The sequence below is a fragment of the Gracilinanus agilis genome, chromosome 3 (assembly GCF_016433145.1).
Source record: "Gracilinanus agilis isolate LMUSP501 chromosome 3, AgileGrace, whole genome shotgun sequence".
Classification (NCBI taxonomy): Eukaryota; Metazoa; Chordata; class Mammalia; order Didelphimorphia; family Didelphidae; genus Gracilinanus; species Gracilinanus agilis.
The window spans coordinates 436,237,275-436,255,019 of NC_058132.1; the positions used below are offsets into that span (position 1 = coordinate 436,237,275).

General features: G+C 35.4%; 1 non-coding gene and 1 pseudogene across 1 annotated transcript; both read left to right on the forward strand.

Moving 5' to 3' along the window:
* LOC123241676 overlaps positions 1 to 17,745 on the forward strand; it is a 66,109-nt pseudogene that overhangs the window by 24,641 nt on the left and 23,723 nt on the right.
* Positions 6,303 to 6,404, forward strand: LOC123243401. Its single transcript, XR_006505936.1, has one exon. It is a non-coding gene; the product is annotated as a U6 spliceosomal RNA (small nuclear RNA).

The window sequence follows — 17,745 nt, forward strand, 5'->3', positions numbered from 1 at the left end:
TGAGTTAATAAATATCTGGAGAAAACTGAATAGGAATAAAAAGGAATATACCTTCTTCTCAATAGTACATGGTAGATATACAAAGATCAACTACGTAGTAAGTCATAGAAATATTGCAAAAAATGCAGAAAAAGCATAAATAAAAATTACAATTTTTTTCAGAACAGAATGGAAAAAGAATATTTAACAAAGCTACATAGAAAGGTAAATTTAAAATTTATTAGAAATTAAATAAGCTAATTCTTCAAAACTGGTGGGTCAAAAAAGAAATCATAGAAACAATTACGATCTTCATTAAAGAGAATAAAAATGAGTAGGCATCATATCAAAACCTATGGGATGTAGCAAAAGCAGTACTCAGGGGAAAAATTTATATCTCTGAGTGCCTGTTCCAACAAAACAGAAAGGGAGGAGATCAACTAATTTGGAAATCCAAAAAAAAATAAAGGAAAAATTTATAAAGTTGAAAGTAAAAGAACTATTAAACTAACAAATAAGACTAGAAGTTTGTACTTTAAAAAACAAATACAATTAATAAAACACTTGTTAATTTAATAAAAAAAAGAAAGAAGAGAATGAAATTGAGTGTCAAAGATGAAAAAGGTGATCTTGCCTCTAATGAAGAGGCAATTAAGGCAATAAGTAAGAACTATTTTACTGAATTATATGGCAATAAATATGACAATCTAGGGGAAATTAGTGAATATTTACAAAAATATGAATTTTCTAGATTAACAGAAGTGGAAATAAACATATAAATCATTGCTTCTCAGTAAAAGAAATTAAATAAATCATTAAGTAACTTCCCACGAAAAAATCCCCAGGGTCATATGGTTTCACAAGTGAATTCTATTTAAAGAAGAAGTAACCCCAATACTATACAAAGTATTTGAGAAAATAAGCAAAGAAGGAATCTTACCAAATTCTTGTTAAGACATAAATATGGTATCGAATCCAATGCTTGGTAGATCAAACACAGAGAAAGAAAACTACAGATCAATCTCCTTAATGAACATAGATGCAAATATCTTAAACTGAATACTAGAAAAAAGATTCCAGCAAGTTAATTAATTACAAGGTTTAGCCACTAGGACTAGGTGACATTCATACCAGGAATGCAAGGATGGTTTAATATTAGGAAAATCATCCACATAATTCACCATCAATAATCACACCAACAGAGATCACATGATTATCTCAATAGATGCAGAAAAAAAACAAAATATTGTATTCAATCCTATTGAAAACACTAGAAAATATAGTAATAGAAGGGCAGTTCCTCAAAATAATAAACAGTATAGATTTAAAAACATCAGCAAGTATCATCTAAAATGGGGACAAGTTAGAAGCCTTCCTAATAAGGCCAGGAGTGAAGCAAGGACGCTCATTACCTCTGTTATTCTGTTATTTAATATTGAAGTAGAAACACTAGCAGTAGTAATTAGATAAGAAAAGAAATTGAAGGCATTAAACTAGGTATGAGGAGACTAAACATTGCTCTTTTCAGATGATATGATGGTATATGTAAAGAATTCTAGAAAATCAACTATAAGACTAGTGGAAATAACTACTTTAGCAAAGTTGCAGAGTACAAGATAAACCCATAAAAATCAACAGCTTTTCTATATATTACTAACAAAATTCAGCAGCAGTAGTTAGAAAAAGAAACTCCATTAGAATCACTCTTGACAATGTAAAATATTTAGGAATTTACCTACCAAGACAAACACAAGAATTATATGAACACAACAACAAAACATTTTTCACACAATTAAAGTAGATCTAAAGAACTGGAAAAACAGTATATGTTCATGAGTAGGAGGAGCTAACATAATAAAAATGACAACACCACCAAATTAAAGTACCATACCTATCAAACTACCAAAAAACTTTTTTATAGAATTAGAAAAAAATAAAATGAAAATTATCAGGAAGAACAAGAACTCAAGAATATCAAGAGAAATAATGAAAAAAGAAAATGTTAAGGATGGGTGAATAGCAGTAAAAGATCTTAAACTGTACTATAAAGCAGGGGACATCAAAACAATATGGTACTGGCTAAGGGACAGAAGGGAGGACCAATGGAATAATCTTGGGGTACATTTCCTCAGTAAGGTAATATACAATAAACCCAAAGACCCCAACTTTTAGCACCAGAACTTACTATTTGACAAAAACTATGGGGAAAATTGGAAAACAGTATGGGAAAAATCAGGTCTACATCAATGGCTTAAAATGAAGATAAATTCAAAATGCATAAATGACTTCAATATAGGTAATGAAATTAAGAAAAAATTAGGTGAACATAAAATAGTATACCTGTCAAATGGGTGGGTAAGGAAGGAATTTAAGACAAAGAAGTGATAGGGAACATTATAAAATGTAAAATGAATGATTTTGGTTACATCAAATTAAAACTTTTTCTACGAACTAAACCAATGTAATCAAAATTAGAAGGAATACAACAAACTGGGAGAACATTTTTATAACAAAACTCTCTGACAAAAGTTTAATTTCCCAACTATATAAGAAATGAAGTCAAATTTACAAAAAAAAAAATCAAGCCATTTCCAATCAACAAATTGTCAAGGGATATGAATAGGCAGTTCTCAGATGAAGAAATCAAAACTATCAATAAGCACATCAAAAAGTTTTCTAAATAATTCCTGATTTAAAAAATGCAAATGAAAAGAACTCTGAGGTACAACCTTATACCTAGCAAATTGGCAAATTGGCCAATGTGGCAGCAAAGGAAACTGATAAATGTCAGGGGATTTGCTGGTGGAGCTGTGAATTAATTCAAACATTATGGAGGGCAATTTGGAATTATGCCCTAAGGGCTTTAAAAGTTTGTCTGCTCTTTCACAAGGATGCCCATTATCACCTCTATTATTTAACATTGTACTAGAAACACTAGCAGTAGCAATTAGAGAAGAAAAAGAAATTGAGGTATCAAAATAGGCAATGAGGAGACTAAGCTATCACTCTTTGAAGATGATATGATGGTATACTTAAAAAATACTAGAGAATCAACTAAGAAGCTTGCAGAATTATCAATGATTTTAGCAAAGTTGCAGGATACAAAATAAATGCACATAAACCATCAGCATTTCTATATATTTCCAACACATCACAGCAGCAAAAGGTAGAAAGAGAAACACCATTTAAAATCACCCTAGATAATATAAAATACTTAAGAATCTATCTATCAAATCAAAAACAGGAATTATATTAGCACAACTACAAAACACTTTCCAAACAATTAAAACTAGATCTAAACAATTAGAAAAATCTTGATTGCTCATGGGTAGGATGAGCTAACATAATAAAAATGTCCATTCTACCCAAAATAATTTACCTATTTAGTGCCCTACCTATAAAATTACCTAAAAACTTTTTTACTGAATTAGAAAAAAACTATAACAAAGTTCATTTGGAATAACAAAAATCAAGAATATCAAGGAAAAAATTTTAAAAAATTGTGAAGGAAGGTGGTCTAGCAGTACCAGATATTAAACAATACTATAAAGCAGCGGTATGGTGCTGGCTAAGACACTGAAGGGAGGATCAGTGGAATAGACTTGGGGTAAGTGACATCAGTAAGACAGTGTATGATAAACCCAAAGAGCCCAACTTTTGGGACATGAATCCAGTATTTGACAAAAACTGCTGGGAAATTTGGAAAACAATATGGAAGAGATTAGGTTTAGACCAACATCTCACACCCTACACCAACATAAATTCAGAATGGGCAAATGACTTGAATATGAAGAGGAAAACTATAAATGAGTTAAGTGAACACAGAATAGTATACCTGTCAGATATCTGGGAAAGGAAAGATTTTAAAACCAAGCAAGAGTTAGAGAAAATTTAAAAATGTAAAATAAATCATTTTGATTATATTAAACTAAAAAGCTTTTGTACAAACAAAAACAAAGTAACCAAAATCAGAAGGGAAAAAATGATTTGGGAAAAAAAATCTTTAGAATAAAAAACTTTGACAGGGGTCTAATAAATCAAATATATGAGGAGTTAAATCAGTTGTATAAAAAATCAAGCCATTCCCCAATTGATAAATGGGCAAGGGACATGAATAGGCAATTTTCAGATAAAGAAATCGAAAGTATCAATAAGCACATGAGAAAGTGTTCTACATCTCTAATAATTAGAGAAATGCAAACCAAAACAACTCTGAGGTACCACCTCAAATCTAGAAGATTGGCTAAAATGAAAGAAGGGGAGAGTAATGAATCTTGGAGGAGATGTGGCAAAATTTGGACATTAATGTCTTGCTGGTGGAGTTGTGAATTGATCCAACCATTCTGGATGGCAATTTGGAACTATGCCCAAAGAGCGATAAAAGAGTGCCAGCCCTTCAATCCAGCCATAGCATTGCTGGCTTTGTACCCCAAAGAGATCATAAATAAACAGACTTGTATGAAAATATTTATAGCTGCACTTTTTGTGGTGGCAAAAAACTGGAAAAGGAGGGTATGCCCTTCAATTGGGGAATGGCTGAACAAATTGTGGTATATGCTGGTGATGGAATACTATTGCGTTCAAAGGAATAATAAACTGGAGGAGTTCCAGGTGAAGTGGAAAGACCTCCAAGAATTGATGCAGAGTGAAAGGAGCAGAGCCAGAAGAACATTGTACACAGAGACTGATATACTATGGTAAAATCAAATGTAATGGACTTCTGTACTAGCTAGCAGCAATGCAATGACACAGGACAGTTCTGAAGGATTTATGGTAAAGAATGCTACCCACATTCAGAGGAAGGATTTCAGGAGAGGAAACATGTAAGAAAAACAACTGCTTGCACGCATGGGTTGTGGTTGACATGAATGGGGATGTAGAGTCGAAACTACAACACCAATGCAACTATCAACAATTTGGAAATAGGTCTTGATCAATGACACATGATAAAACCAGTGGAAATGTGCATCGGCCATGGGTGGGTGGGGGTGTGGGGTGGTGAAGGGGAAAGTAGGAGCATGAATCATGTAACCATTTTAACTTTTCTAAAAAATAAAAATTATTAAATGTTAAAAAAAATGAATTGATGCAGAGCAAAAAGAACAGAACCAGGAAAACATTGTACACAGAGACTGATACTTTGTGTCACAATTGAATATAATAGACTTTTTTATTAGTCATGATGCAATGATCCTGGGCACTCCAAGGAACTTATGAGAAAGAATGCTATCCATATTCAGGAAAAGAACTGTGGGAGTATAAAAGCATAAGAGAAACATATGATTGATCATGTCATTCAATTGATGTATGATTGGGGTATTGACATTAAAAGATAACTCTATTGCAAATATAAATAGTGTGGAAATATATTTTGAACAATGATATATGTTCAAAAAAAATGTTCCCAGTGGAATTGCTTGTCAGTCCTGGAGTGAGGATAGAAGTGTAGTGTGGAAAATCATGAATTATGTAATAATGAAAAAATATTCTAAATAAATAAATTATAAATAAAAAAGAATAGAGGTTATAACTTTGTGGTAATATTTGCTGAATTAATAAATTCTAGTACAAAGTTAAAATGAGACCTTTGTCAAGTAATTTAATTGGTCTTGTATCTACTTGCCTAACACCTTCAGACTCAATCCATCACACTAACTCTGGGAACAGACTTAAAGATGGGCTGTGGACACTTATCTGGGCCATAAAACTCTGAGGATTCAAAAGTAGCATAAATCCTCACAAGACCAGATGTGACATAGCACCTGTCGAAGTTGTTTTTCTATTATCTTATTAGGACAAACAACTCAAGCTCTGTACTGAAATAGGTAACTGCCTTAACACAGGGTAATATTCACAACTAGGTCACACCCACATACCCACAAGTGACAGGAGTGACACAGGTTAACTGGGGACGTGCACTAGGAATGTAGGATTAAGTGAAATACATTAGTTGTTAAAATGACAGTTGACAGTTATACTGGTCACTATCCTAGCCAGGGAAACTCAGGTTTAGGAAGATATCTAACAGTGGGCTTTTTTTCTTGGGGGTAGAGGAAGACACAATAAGTATCTAAACCACAGTTTAATGGCTAATAGCTTCTGGGTGAGGGAAGAAGGTGAGATATATCTAAAACTCAGCTAACTGGCAAATAGAATTCTAAGGATGAGGATCATTCAGCTTCTCTGCTAAACTGGCTTCAATTGGGCAGACAGCCTTGGCTGGATTCTAGAGAGGGCTAGGATATTGGAATTCTCACAACTGGTCCAGGCTGATCTTTTGATGACTTCAGGTTAGAGGAACCAAATCCTTGCTCCACCAATAATCCAATGAACACTAGGGAGGGAAGTCTGGAATGATACAAAGAAGATTAGCATGTCCCCTGTGCAATAATGACATGCAAATTCATGAAGTGTTCCATATATTTTTCATAAATAAATTAGGTGATCATAGAAGAGTATACTTGTCACATCTGTGGGAAAAGAAGGAATTTAAGACCAAGCAAGAGATAGTTAACATTGCAAAATATGAAATGATTGACTTTGATTATATTATTTTTTTAAAGTTTTGTATAAACAAAACCAATATAACCAAAATGCGATGGAAAGCAACAAACTGAGAGAACATTTTTATAACAAAACTGTCTGACAAAAGTGTAATTTCCCAAATATATGAGGAACTAAGTCAAATTTTCAAAAAGCAAGCCATTCCCCAATTGATGACTGGTCAAGGGACATGAATAAGCAGTTTTCAGATGATGAAATCAAAACTATTAATAACACATGAAAGAGGGTTCTAAATCCCTCCTGATTAGAGAAATGCAAATTCTCTGGTTGTAAATTAAAACAACTGTTGGTGGAGTTGTGAATTGGTCCAACCATTCTGGAAGGCAATTTGGAATTATACCCAAAGGACTTTAAAAAAAATGCCTGCCCTTTGATCCAGGCATACCATTATTGGGTTTGTACTATGTGCTGTCAAAGCAAACACAGCATCCAAATATTTAAAGGAAATACTAAAAGAGCTTAAAGATGAAATAGTTAGTAAAACTCTACAAATGGGGACCTCAACCTTCCCCTATCAAAATTAGATAAATCTAACCAAAAAATAAATAAGAAAGTTAGGGAAGTGAATGAAATTTTAGAAAACTTAGATTTAATTGGTATTTGGAGGAAACTCAATATAGATCAAAAGGAATATGCCTTCTTTTCAGTAAAAATGGCACATATACAAATATTTACCATGTTTTGGGGAATAAAACCTCCACAACCAAATGCAGAGGAGCAGAAATATGCACCTTTTTCAGATCATAATGCAATAAAAATTATATTCTTTAAGTGTTAATGGAGCATCAGATTAAAAAGTTATTGGAAACCAAATAACTAATACTTCAAAACTCGTGAATCAAAAAACAAATCACTGAAACAATCACTGATTACATTTAAGAGAATAACAATGATAAGACAGCATGTTAAAATTTATGGCCAAAGCAGTACTCAGGGGAAAATGTGTAGCTCCACCCCTCTCTCTCTTTCTGCTGATTACAGTGGCTATAGCGTAGCAAGCTTTAGGGAATGCAGGAGAACTTACTCCCATGGGTTTATTTTTTGTTAGATAATTAGGTTTGAACTTCTATCTATTTAAGCTTATTTTATTTCTACGTCAAGTGATTATTAATAAACTTATAAAATATAATATTTGGAGTTATTTATGTTAATTTAAATCTTACATTGTGGCAACTAAAACTCTGGAGTTTAGAACCCTTGCTCCTCTGTAAGTTGGTAGAGTGATTTTTTTTAAATAGACAAAAACACAGATTAGTTCAAAAAGCTTCCCCCATCCCTGCTGTTCCCTCTCCTCTGGCAGCTACTACTACTATTGCTGTTGCTGCTTCTGCTGTTACTGCTACTACTCCCACTGCCTCCCAGCTGCCTCCCACATTTGACCAGACACTGCCTTGAGGGTCCTTGTGAGCCATTTTCTGCTCAGAGGCTAAGGTACAACTCCCTCTTTCCCTTGCATTACTAATATCTGAGTGCTTTCTGTTGCTGTTTCTTGTAGGCAACAATTATCCTCCAAAAGGCTTTTACCTAAGGAGATGCTTCCATCATCTTAACTACCTGCCCACATGGCAGTGGAAGCAAGCAGATCCCTGAAGTTTTTTTTTCCTCCAGGAGGGAGGGAAAGGAAGGTTACTCTTCCAAACCTCTTAACTTTACTCCTAGCCAATACATACTAATGTAGTACCACTTACAGAGAGTAAGTAAAATTTTAAGCATGGCTTATTCTACGAAAGAGCCTTACCAAAGATTTAGAATGTCTTTTCTTTCTTCTTTTCCTGGGTGTACTGACTGGATATCTTGCTGTTAGCTTGTATAATGTCAAGATTCAGAGGAGAGATTCATCTCCCTACACTCCCTTGCTATTTTGGCCTGCCTAGTCTCTGCAACATATCTAATATGGGGTTTGTCCACACTATGTCCATTGCAGGTATGGGGAACCCCAGAAGTGTGACCAAAGAAGTGTGACCCAGAAGTGTGACCTGAGTATCATCGATAATGATACTCAGGAGAGGAAGGAACCTTAATGAATCTGGAGGTGAATTTTTAGGCTTTTTCAGATGCCATTGCCTTATTGATGTTAACTGTTTGAGTTTGTTCCCCTCCAAAATAGTGAAGAAATCTCTGTAATTCAGGTACTGGGCTTGGAGAAAAGGACTCGAATTCAGTGCCTGTATCCTGTCACATATATTGTATTTTCTTATTGTTTGTTTTAAGATTTAATTTTGTTCTTTAAGTTCACATATTAATCTAATGTAATATCTTCTTTCACACTAAGTCATTTTCAGCTACTGTGTTTTGGCCATTAACTATATGTGCTGTTATGTTGTCTTTATTTGTACCTCCCCCATGACAGGACTGAAGAAAATACCATTGTAAAAGTCCATAAACAACTTGCACAAACCCTTTTCCATGGCAAAACCATAGGTCCTTATGGATGCTGGATGTGTAACCAGATCCATTGAGGTCACATGTTGCCTAAACAGCACTTTGTTTCTTTTTGCCTTTGTTAATTGTCACTTAGATGATGATGAATGGACTCCATCAGACTGATCACAACCTACATACAACCTTTGGAGAATTTAATGACATAAGAATTTAAATTGAATTTAATGGGTCTTCAGAAGTGATTTTCAAATATTTAATAACACCACTACCTTTGACTGACCATTTGCCTGCCTTTGGGTTGTTTGTAATAAGAGGTAAGGTTTCATTTAGTAATTGAAGTTAAGTGCAATAGCACTATTGTATTACCCACCTCCACATTTATAAAAATGTAATGGATGGGACATATAAATACACAACTTTTACTGCTGTTACAGTCTCATACTGGTGGGAAAACCCTACGGGGAGTGGGAACCTCTGGATCTTTCCTGAGAGGGAGCATTTCCCATGGAGTCTAGTGGCTTCTGGATGGTTTTCATATTTGTAATTCTTCATCTTACTCTACTTTTCCATCAGATTGATTTAGATTCTTGGTGACATTTTAGACTCAAAAGGTCTTCATCAGCAGTAGAGAGGTTTGTGTTTTTTTTCTGGGCTCTGCTGACAATGATGGAATTTGGAATGATGGTAGTAAAAGATTTTGTTAAAAATATCTCAGGCTAGGTTGAAAGTTTGGCTAGATCTGGAGAACTTGTGACAAATATTGATGAGCTTCAGTGGCTATAAAGACTCCTGTGAATCCTAATGATAGCTGGTTTGTTTGCTGTTGTCATTAAATGTGCTCTTATGATTTGGGGTATTTTGGTATTATTTGAATGTGAATTAGCTGTTTTATAAAGCTGTTACTTGGTGAAAATAATTTGCAGTCATAGTGTGAATCATGGCCAGGTTAAAAAGGAAATGGATCTCTTTTTTGGGTGAAAAACATTTGTATTCTGCTTCTCCTTGGCTGACACTTTTCCTGGAATGTGAACTATATATTTTTCAATTTTTTTTAAGCAATAGAGTATTTGAGATTTCCTTTTTCTCTCATTTTTTGCACTTGAAACACAAGTTACATGTATTAATGTATTCTTTGATTTTGCACTAATATAAGCTTACAATATCCATTATCCCTAATATTAATGCATACCCAAAAGCTTTAGTCTATGGATACCTGCCATTGATTGTTAAGTATTATGAAACATTGACATCCTGGTTAAGATGGTTGCAGAGTAAAAAACAGCTGCTTAACCTCTCCTAACTGAAGCATACAGGACTCCTCAAGAAGACATAAAAACAAATCCAGAGGAATAAAGGGACCCCACAACAGGGCTCAGCATTTGAGGTATGTGAAGTTGGGGCATTTCCATGCTTTTATAAAGGGGTGAAACAGTTCTCACTAAAACACGAGCTGAGAGACTCCCTTCCACACACCACACCACCTACAGTGCCAAAGCCAGCGCACAAGAGTTAGAGCAAGATTGGGGCACTCATTAAGTCCCTAGCAGCTACCTGGGGTCACCAGGGTCTGCTCCTGAGAGCAGCAATACTTAAGACCCCAAGAGGCTAAAGAATGCACAGACTTTGAACTCAGACCCTGAGCATAGGCACGAGTGAGGGCATAGACACAAGACCAGACACAGAACCTGAGCACAGGCAAGGACTCAGATCTTGAACATATGTGAGGACCTTGAGTGGGGACCCAGTGCAGAAGGGGTTCACAACTGTGGAAGCAGCTCCCTCAGCCTGTTAAAGGAGCCTCAGGCAGAGGAACAAGCAAGGGGACTACCAGGAGGCTTGACCCTGAGAACAACTAGACCTGAGACCTCAGGAGCCTAAAGAGTGCAGACAGTCCCTGAGTGTGAGGATAAACCTGAGAGGGTGCAGGGCTAACAATGAGAAGCCAGAGACAAAAACCCCAAAAGAGAAAGATCATCAAGAAGAAATCTGTAACACTCGACAACTTTTACACAGATAAAATCCAGACAAAAGAGCAAACAGCAGAGGAGAACAAACAAGTAATCACATCCAAACCTTCCCAAAATAATGAAAACTGGCCAAAAGCTATTGAAAAGTTCAAATCTGAGATGAGAAAGATGGAAGAGATTCGGTGAGAGAAGTGGGAAATAGCTCAAAAGGAAATTAACAGGTTAGAAGACAGAAACTCCCAATTGGAGAAAGATGCCCCAAAATCAAATGAAACAGTAAGCAAATTGGAAACCAAAATCTGGCAAGAAAATAACAGTTTAAAAGGCAAAATTTTACAATTGGAAACTGAGGCTCAGACATCAAATGAACTGATGAGCAAATTGAAAACCAGAAATGACCAGATTGAAAAGGAAAACCACTCTCTAAAGGCAAGATTTGAGCAATTAGAAGCCAATGATCTCTCAAGACAGTAAGAAAAAATAAAACAAAGTCAAAAGACTGATAAAATAGAAGAAAACATAAAATATCTCAATGAGAAAGTGACAGACCTAGAAAACCAGTCAAGAAGAGACAATCTGAGAATCATTGGTCTTTCTGAAAAAGCAGAAATTACTATAAATTTGGAATCCATATTAAAAGAAATTATTCACCAAAATTGCCATGAAGTTCTACAAAAAGAGGGGAATATAGACATTGAAAGGATCCATAGATCACCCTCTACACTAGACCCTGAAAAGATAACCCCCAGGAACATAATAGCCAAATTCAAGAGCTTCCAAGTAAAAGAAAAAATTATGCAAGAAGCCAGAATGAGATAATTCAGATATTCGAGGAGCACCAATCAGGATCACACAGGATCTGGCAGCCCCCACACTAAAAGACTGTAAGGCTTGCAATATGATATTCAGAAAAGCAAGAGAACTGGGTCTACAACCACAGATTACCTACCCATCAAAACTAAAGATATATTTCGAGGGGAAAGTTTGGGCATTCAACAAGATAGAAGATTTCCAAGTATTTGAACTGAAAAGTCAAGGACTAAATGGAATGTTCAATATCCAACCACAAAAATCAAGGAAACATGAAAAGGTAAATAAGAAACAGAGGGGAGAGAAAGAAAACACGTATTTTTAAAATTTGTCTCTTTAAGGGCATGAATAAGATTTAATTATTGGTATTCCTATGTGGAGAAATGTTATATATAATTCTCTGTAAGGAGCACTATTCACTTTTATAGTATTCACTATTATAGTAATTAGAAGAATTATTCATATGGAGAGGTTGGAATACTAAATGGTCTAAGATGATATGGGTGTGGGAAAGAGGGATGTGAATAGTAGAGGACACTAAGAGAAACTGGAATGAATAAGAAAAAGAGGATATTTTATTACACACAAAGAGGGCATGGGAAGGGGATGTGATAAATACTATGATAAGAAGGAGAGGAAGAGAGCATTAAAAGGTAATATTTAAACCTTACTGTCAGTGTAATTAACCCTGTAATTAGGCCTTAAAAATAAATAGAGGGGAATAATAAGGGAGGGGGTAGAAAGGGAAGTAAATCAAAGGAGGGGACAAGGGTTACTGGCATAAAGCAAACCACTGATTTAAAAGGAAATAGTGTAAGAAGAAGGTGTAGAACTAGGAGAGGATACCAAAATGTTGGGGAATACACAACTGATAATTATAACTTTGAATGTGAATGGGATGAACTTGCCCATAAAAAGGAAGCAAATAGCAGAGTAGATTAGAAACAAAAATCCTAACATATGTTGTCTACAAGAAACACATATGAGGTGGGAGGACATACACAGGTTTAAATTAAAGGTCTTGATTAAAATCTTTTGGGCATCAAATGAGAAAAAGAAGGCAGGAGTGGCTATTATGATTTCTGACAAAGCCGCAGTGAAAATAGATATGATTAAAAAAGACAGGGAAGGTCATTAAATCCTATTAAAGGCCATATAGCCAATGAGGAAATAACAGTTCTCAATATGTATGCACCAAATGGCATAACAACAAGATTCATAAAGGAGAAACTGGCAAATATCAAGAAGGAAATCTCCAGTGGGAGATCTAAATATCCCTCTTTCATATCTAGATAAATGAAACCAAAAAATAAATAAGAAACAGGTAAAAGAGATGAATGAAGTCCTAGAAAAATTAGATTTAATATGTATGTGGAGAAAAATAAATAGAAACAAAAAGGAATACATCTTCTTTTAAGTTGCACATGGTACATTCACAAAGATTGACCATGTAATAGGGCATAGAAACATTGCAAACAAATAAAAAAGAGCAGATAATAAATGCAACCTTCTCAGACCATAATGCAATAAAAATAATAATTAGTAAGGGCACCTTGACAGGAAAATCAAAAACTAATTTGAAATTAAATAATATGATTCTAAAAAACCAGCTAGTCAAAGAAGAAATCATAGAAACAATCAACAATTTCATTGAAGAGAATGACAATGATGAGATATCCTACCAAACTCTGTGGGATTCAGCCAAGGCAGTACTCAGAAGGAAATTTATACCCTTGAGTGCATATATTAACAAATTAGGGAGGGCAGAGATAATGAATTGGGCATGCAACTTAAAAAATTTGAAAACAGGCTTCCTGGTTAAGATGGTGGCAGAGTAAAAAGCAGTGCTTAACCACTCCTAACCAAAACATACAGGAATCCTCAAGGGGACATAAAAACAAATCCAGATTAACAGAGGGACCCCACAACACGGCGCAGCGTGGAAGGTACGTGGAATCTGGGCATTTCCATGCTATAAAGGAGTGAAACAGCTCTCACTAAATCGTGGGCTGAACCCCCCCACACACACACACACACAAACCACCTACAACACCAAAACCAGCTCAAGAGAAATAGAGCAAGTTTGGGGCACCCATTGAATCATTGGCAGCTCCAGGGCCTGTTCCTGAGACCAGCAAGACTTAGGACCCCAAAAGGCTAAGGAATACACATGGACTTTGAGGATGCCCATTATCTCCTCTATTATTTAACATTGTACTAGAAACACTAGCAGTGGCAATTAAAAAAGAAAAAGAAGGTATCAAAATAGGCAATGAGGAGACAAAGCTATCACTCTTTGCAGATGATATGATGGTCTACTTAAAAAATCCTAGAGAATCAACTGATAAGCTTGTAGAAATAATCAACAACTTTAGCAAAGTTTCAGGTTACAAAATAAATGCACATAAATCATCAGCATTTCTATATATTTCCAACACATCACAGCAGCAAAAGGTAGAAAGAGAAACACCATTTAAAATCACCCTAGACAATATAAAATATTTAGGAATCTATCTACCAAAACAAACATAGGAATTATACAAAAACAACTACAAAACACTTTCCAAACAATTAAAACTAGATCTAAACAATTTGAAAAATATTGATTGCTCATGGGTATGATGAGCTAAAATAATAAAAATGACCATTCTACCCAAATTAATTTACCTATTTAGCACCATTCCTATCAAACTACCAAAAAACTTTTTTTACTGAATTAGAAAAAACCTATAACAAAGTTCATTTGGAATAACAAAAATCAAGAATATCAAGGGAAATAATGAAAAAAAATGTGAAGGAAGGAGGCCTAGCAGTACCAGATATTAAACAATACTATAAAGCAGCGGTATGGTACTGGCTAAGAGAGAGAGAGGAGGATCAGTGGAATAGACTTGGGGTAAGTGACATCAGTAAGACAGTGTATGATAAACCCAAAGAGCCCAACTTTTGGGACATGAATCCAGTATTTGACAAAAACTGCTGGGAAATTTGGAAAACAATATGGGAGAGAATCAGTTTAGATCAACATCTCACACCCTACACCAAGATAAATTCAGAATGGGTGAATGACTTGACTGTAAAGATGGAAACTATAAATAAGTTAAGATAAGAAACTTGCTACCTTCCTGAATCAAGAAAGTGAACTATTTGGAGAAGGCACCATGAAGATGCCTGCAGAAACCATTCACTACACCAAAAGATCCAGAATGAACTTTGGGATGTAGTGAAATTATTGTGGTTTTAATTAATTTATTTCAAATGTATACCCTCATGCCAAAGGGGACTACCCTCTAATTGGCCTTTTGTCAAAGTGCCTAGCAATCATTAGTTTTGTTCTATCTCTTTTATTTCCATCTTATCCCCAAATTATGGTAATTTCCTCTTAAAAAGTCCAATATTGTATGAATGTCCAGTTGAAGATCGTTAGAAATATAAGTTGTTTATGTGTACTGATTCCATGGGGAACCGAGGCATGTAAATCTGGGAGATTTCTACATACTCATTTTCCATTGGAATCAAGGGAGGATTGTGTAATTAGGATCTGTTCCCCAGAACCCTATATGCCAGCATCCCACTTCAGTTCTCATATAATGTCCTTACATTTTGGAGGATAAAAGTTTTGTGTAGCCCTGCCCCTCTTTCTCCCGTGATCACAGCAGCTAAAGCAAGCTTTGGGACAGGGAAAAGAACAGGGTTTCATTTTTGTTAGATAATTAGGTTTGAACTTCTATCTCTCTTAATTTATTTTCTTTCTACTTCAAGTGAGTATTAATAAACATTATAAAATATAATACTTGGAGTTACTGATATTAATTTAAATCTTACACCCCAATCTATGGACACCACCTTATTAATCAGTTTTTTTTGACACCACAAAGAATGAGACAGTAAATATTTCTGTATGCATATTTCCTTTATTATCTCTTTGAGGTACAAGCTAGTAGTGGCATGGCTGGATCAAAGGTCAGGCAGTCTTTTAAAGCCTTTTGGGTATGTAAGGGCTAAAAGTAGGAGTTCAACAAAATAAGGAAAGTAAATGAATAAAACACTTAGCTTAACTTAAGAAGAAAAGATAGAAAATAAAAAAGAGAAAAAAGAGGTTCTTATTCAAATACCCTATGAATATACCTAAATTCCTAATACTCTCTAAAATTTCTAATAACCTTTCTCTAAATGTCTTCTAAAGACAGGTTCTTCTTGCCTGGCAAACACAAGACCTGCTCTAACCTACTCTATCTAAAAATTGATTCACTAACTATCAATCTTCCTAAATAAACAACAGCCACCACCCAAAACCTCCTTCAATCAGTTTTCTATAAGCCAACCACTAGTCACCCTTGCCTTAGAGACAGATCTCCTGCTCTCTCAAGATCCAGAGGCAGAAAGCCCTAACTGTCAGCACTGCTTCCTTTTTCTCTGTCCTGGTCTCCCTGGCAATGAAATCTTCAGTTCTGGCTCACTGAATATGTCAGTTCTGATCTACTTGGAAATCTTGTTCTCTTGCTTTTCAAGGAGACAGAGGGAGAGATTAAGAAAATCCCTTTAAAATATCTCCCCCCCCAGATCCTTTGGGAGACTAGTGTTATGTAGATAATAACAGAGATGTTGGGAAGCTGATGAGTTGGCCTGAACTAGAAACCTGCAGGACTCACTCCTCCCCCACACTCAGGCTTGAGTGAGGAGGGAGGGGTAGGTACTCATTGCTCTCAACCCCTCCCACCAAGAAATTGGAAATCAGTTGAAAATGGAGGCAGGGCAATGTCTTCTGGCAAGGTTCAGCAAAGGCAAGTCCCTAATGAAGCTCACTTTCTCAACTTATATTCCCCATAGGTTTGATTGAGGGACAAAGGAGAAGCTTGATATCTTGTTATCTAGAACAGAGGAAGATCTGATTTCTTTAGCTGGCAACTGAAGGGAACCAAGCTTTATGGTAGCTGTGAGTATGCCCAAATAATTGTCAGACACAACTACTAAAAGATGAAGTTTTTACTGATAAAGATGAAGGGAAGGCAGGGCAGAGGTATCAAGGATTTAGATAAGATCTGGGAAGCCCTGAACTGTTAGTTAGATACTGCCCCTCCCCCCCAGGAGGGAGTGGCAGACTTTATATCTAGCTGGCCCTCAAAGCTTATAATAATCACTTCTAATATCTAAAATAACTAGATGAATAACAAAATGCTATTGCAATAAAAGTCTAACTCCACTAGACAGGCAAACTCCTGAGTAGAAACCAAAATAGCTTTTGCCACTATGGCCACCCAAGCAAACTCAAACTGGGAACAGAAAGCAGAGTGACCTGATCACTTCAACCCCAGGAATCAACTGTTTAACTGCTGTCAAACTGTTCCCTCACCCAGAATTCTTGGGGGGGGTCCCCTGGAATTCTGGATGAGGCTTGAACCTGTATTTTGAAAGAATTCCACCCTGCCATTTTCCATGTTACAGTATTCCCCCTTTTCTAGTGGAATTTCCACTGGGAATTCTGCAGTCTTAAGATATTTCAACCCAGTTTACCCCTCTCTATGCTATAACTCAAGCAACTTTCTAAGCAATTTCTTATTCTTAACACCTTAATCCTAGTCTTGCTATTGCTATGGCTTATTTTAACTATCTACCCCTATCTAAGGAGGGGAAAAGTAAGGTTAAACAAGGGGGAAAATGGGTTTTGTTATGAAGTACAAGCATAATAACATAACAAGCATAGTAACACAACCATAAAACTAAATTTACAACAATCTGCATTCACCATCCCTAAAGCATGCAATGAAATATCTTTGAAACATATTCAAATACAAAATTGCAAAAGACTAAATTGTTTCTTAACTTGCTCCTAACTCATAACAAAAGGAACATGGTAAAACTCTATAAGCAAAGTGTTACAGAACCATCTATACAGAAACCTGAAACATTTAATTCTAAATTTTCATGTTAGTACCTTACTTAAGCTAGTTAATGGTATTAATACTTCTAAGTTCTGAATTGTTAATATGTTAATGTTATCCTGTTAGTTATAAGTATATACAAGGCTATATACATTACTTAT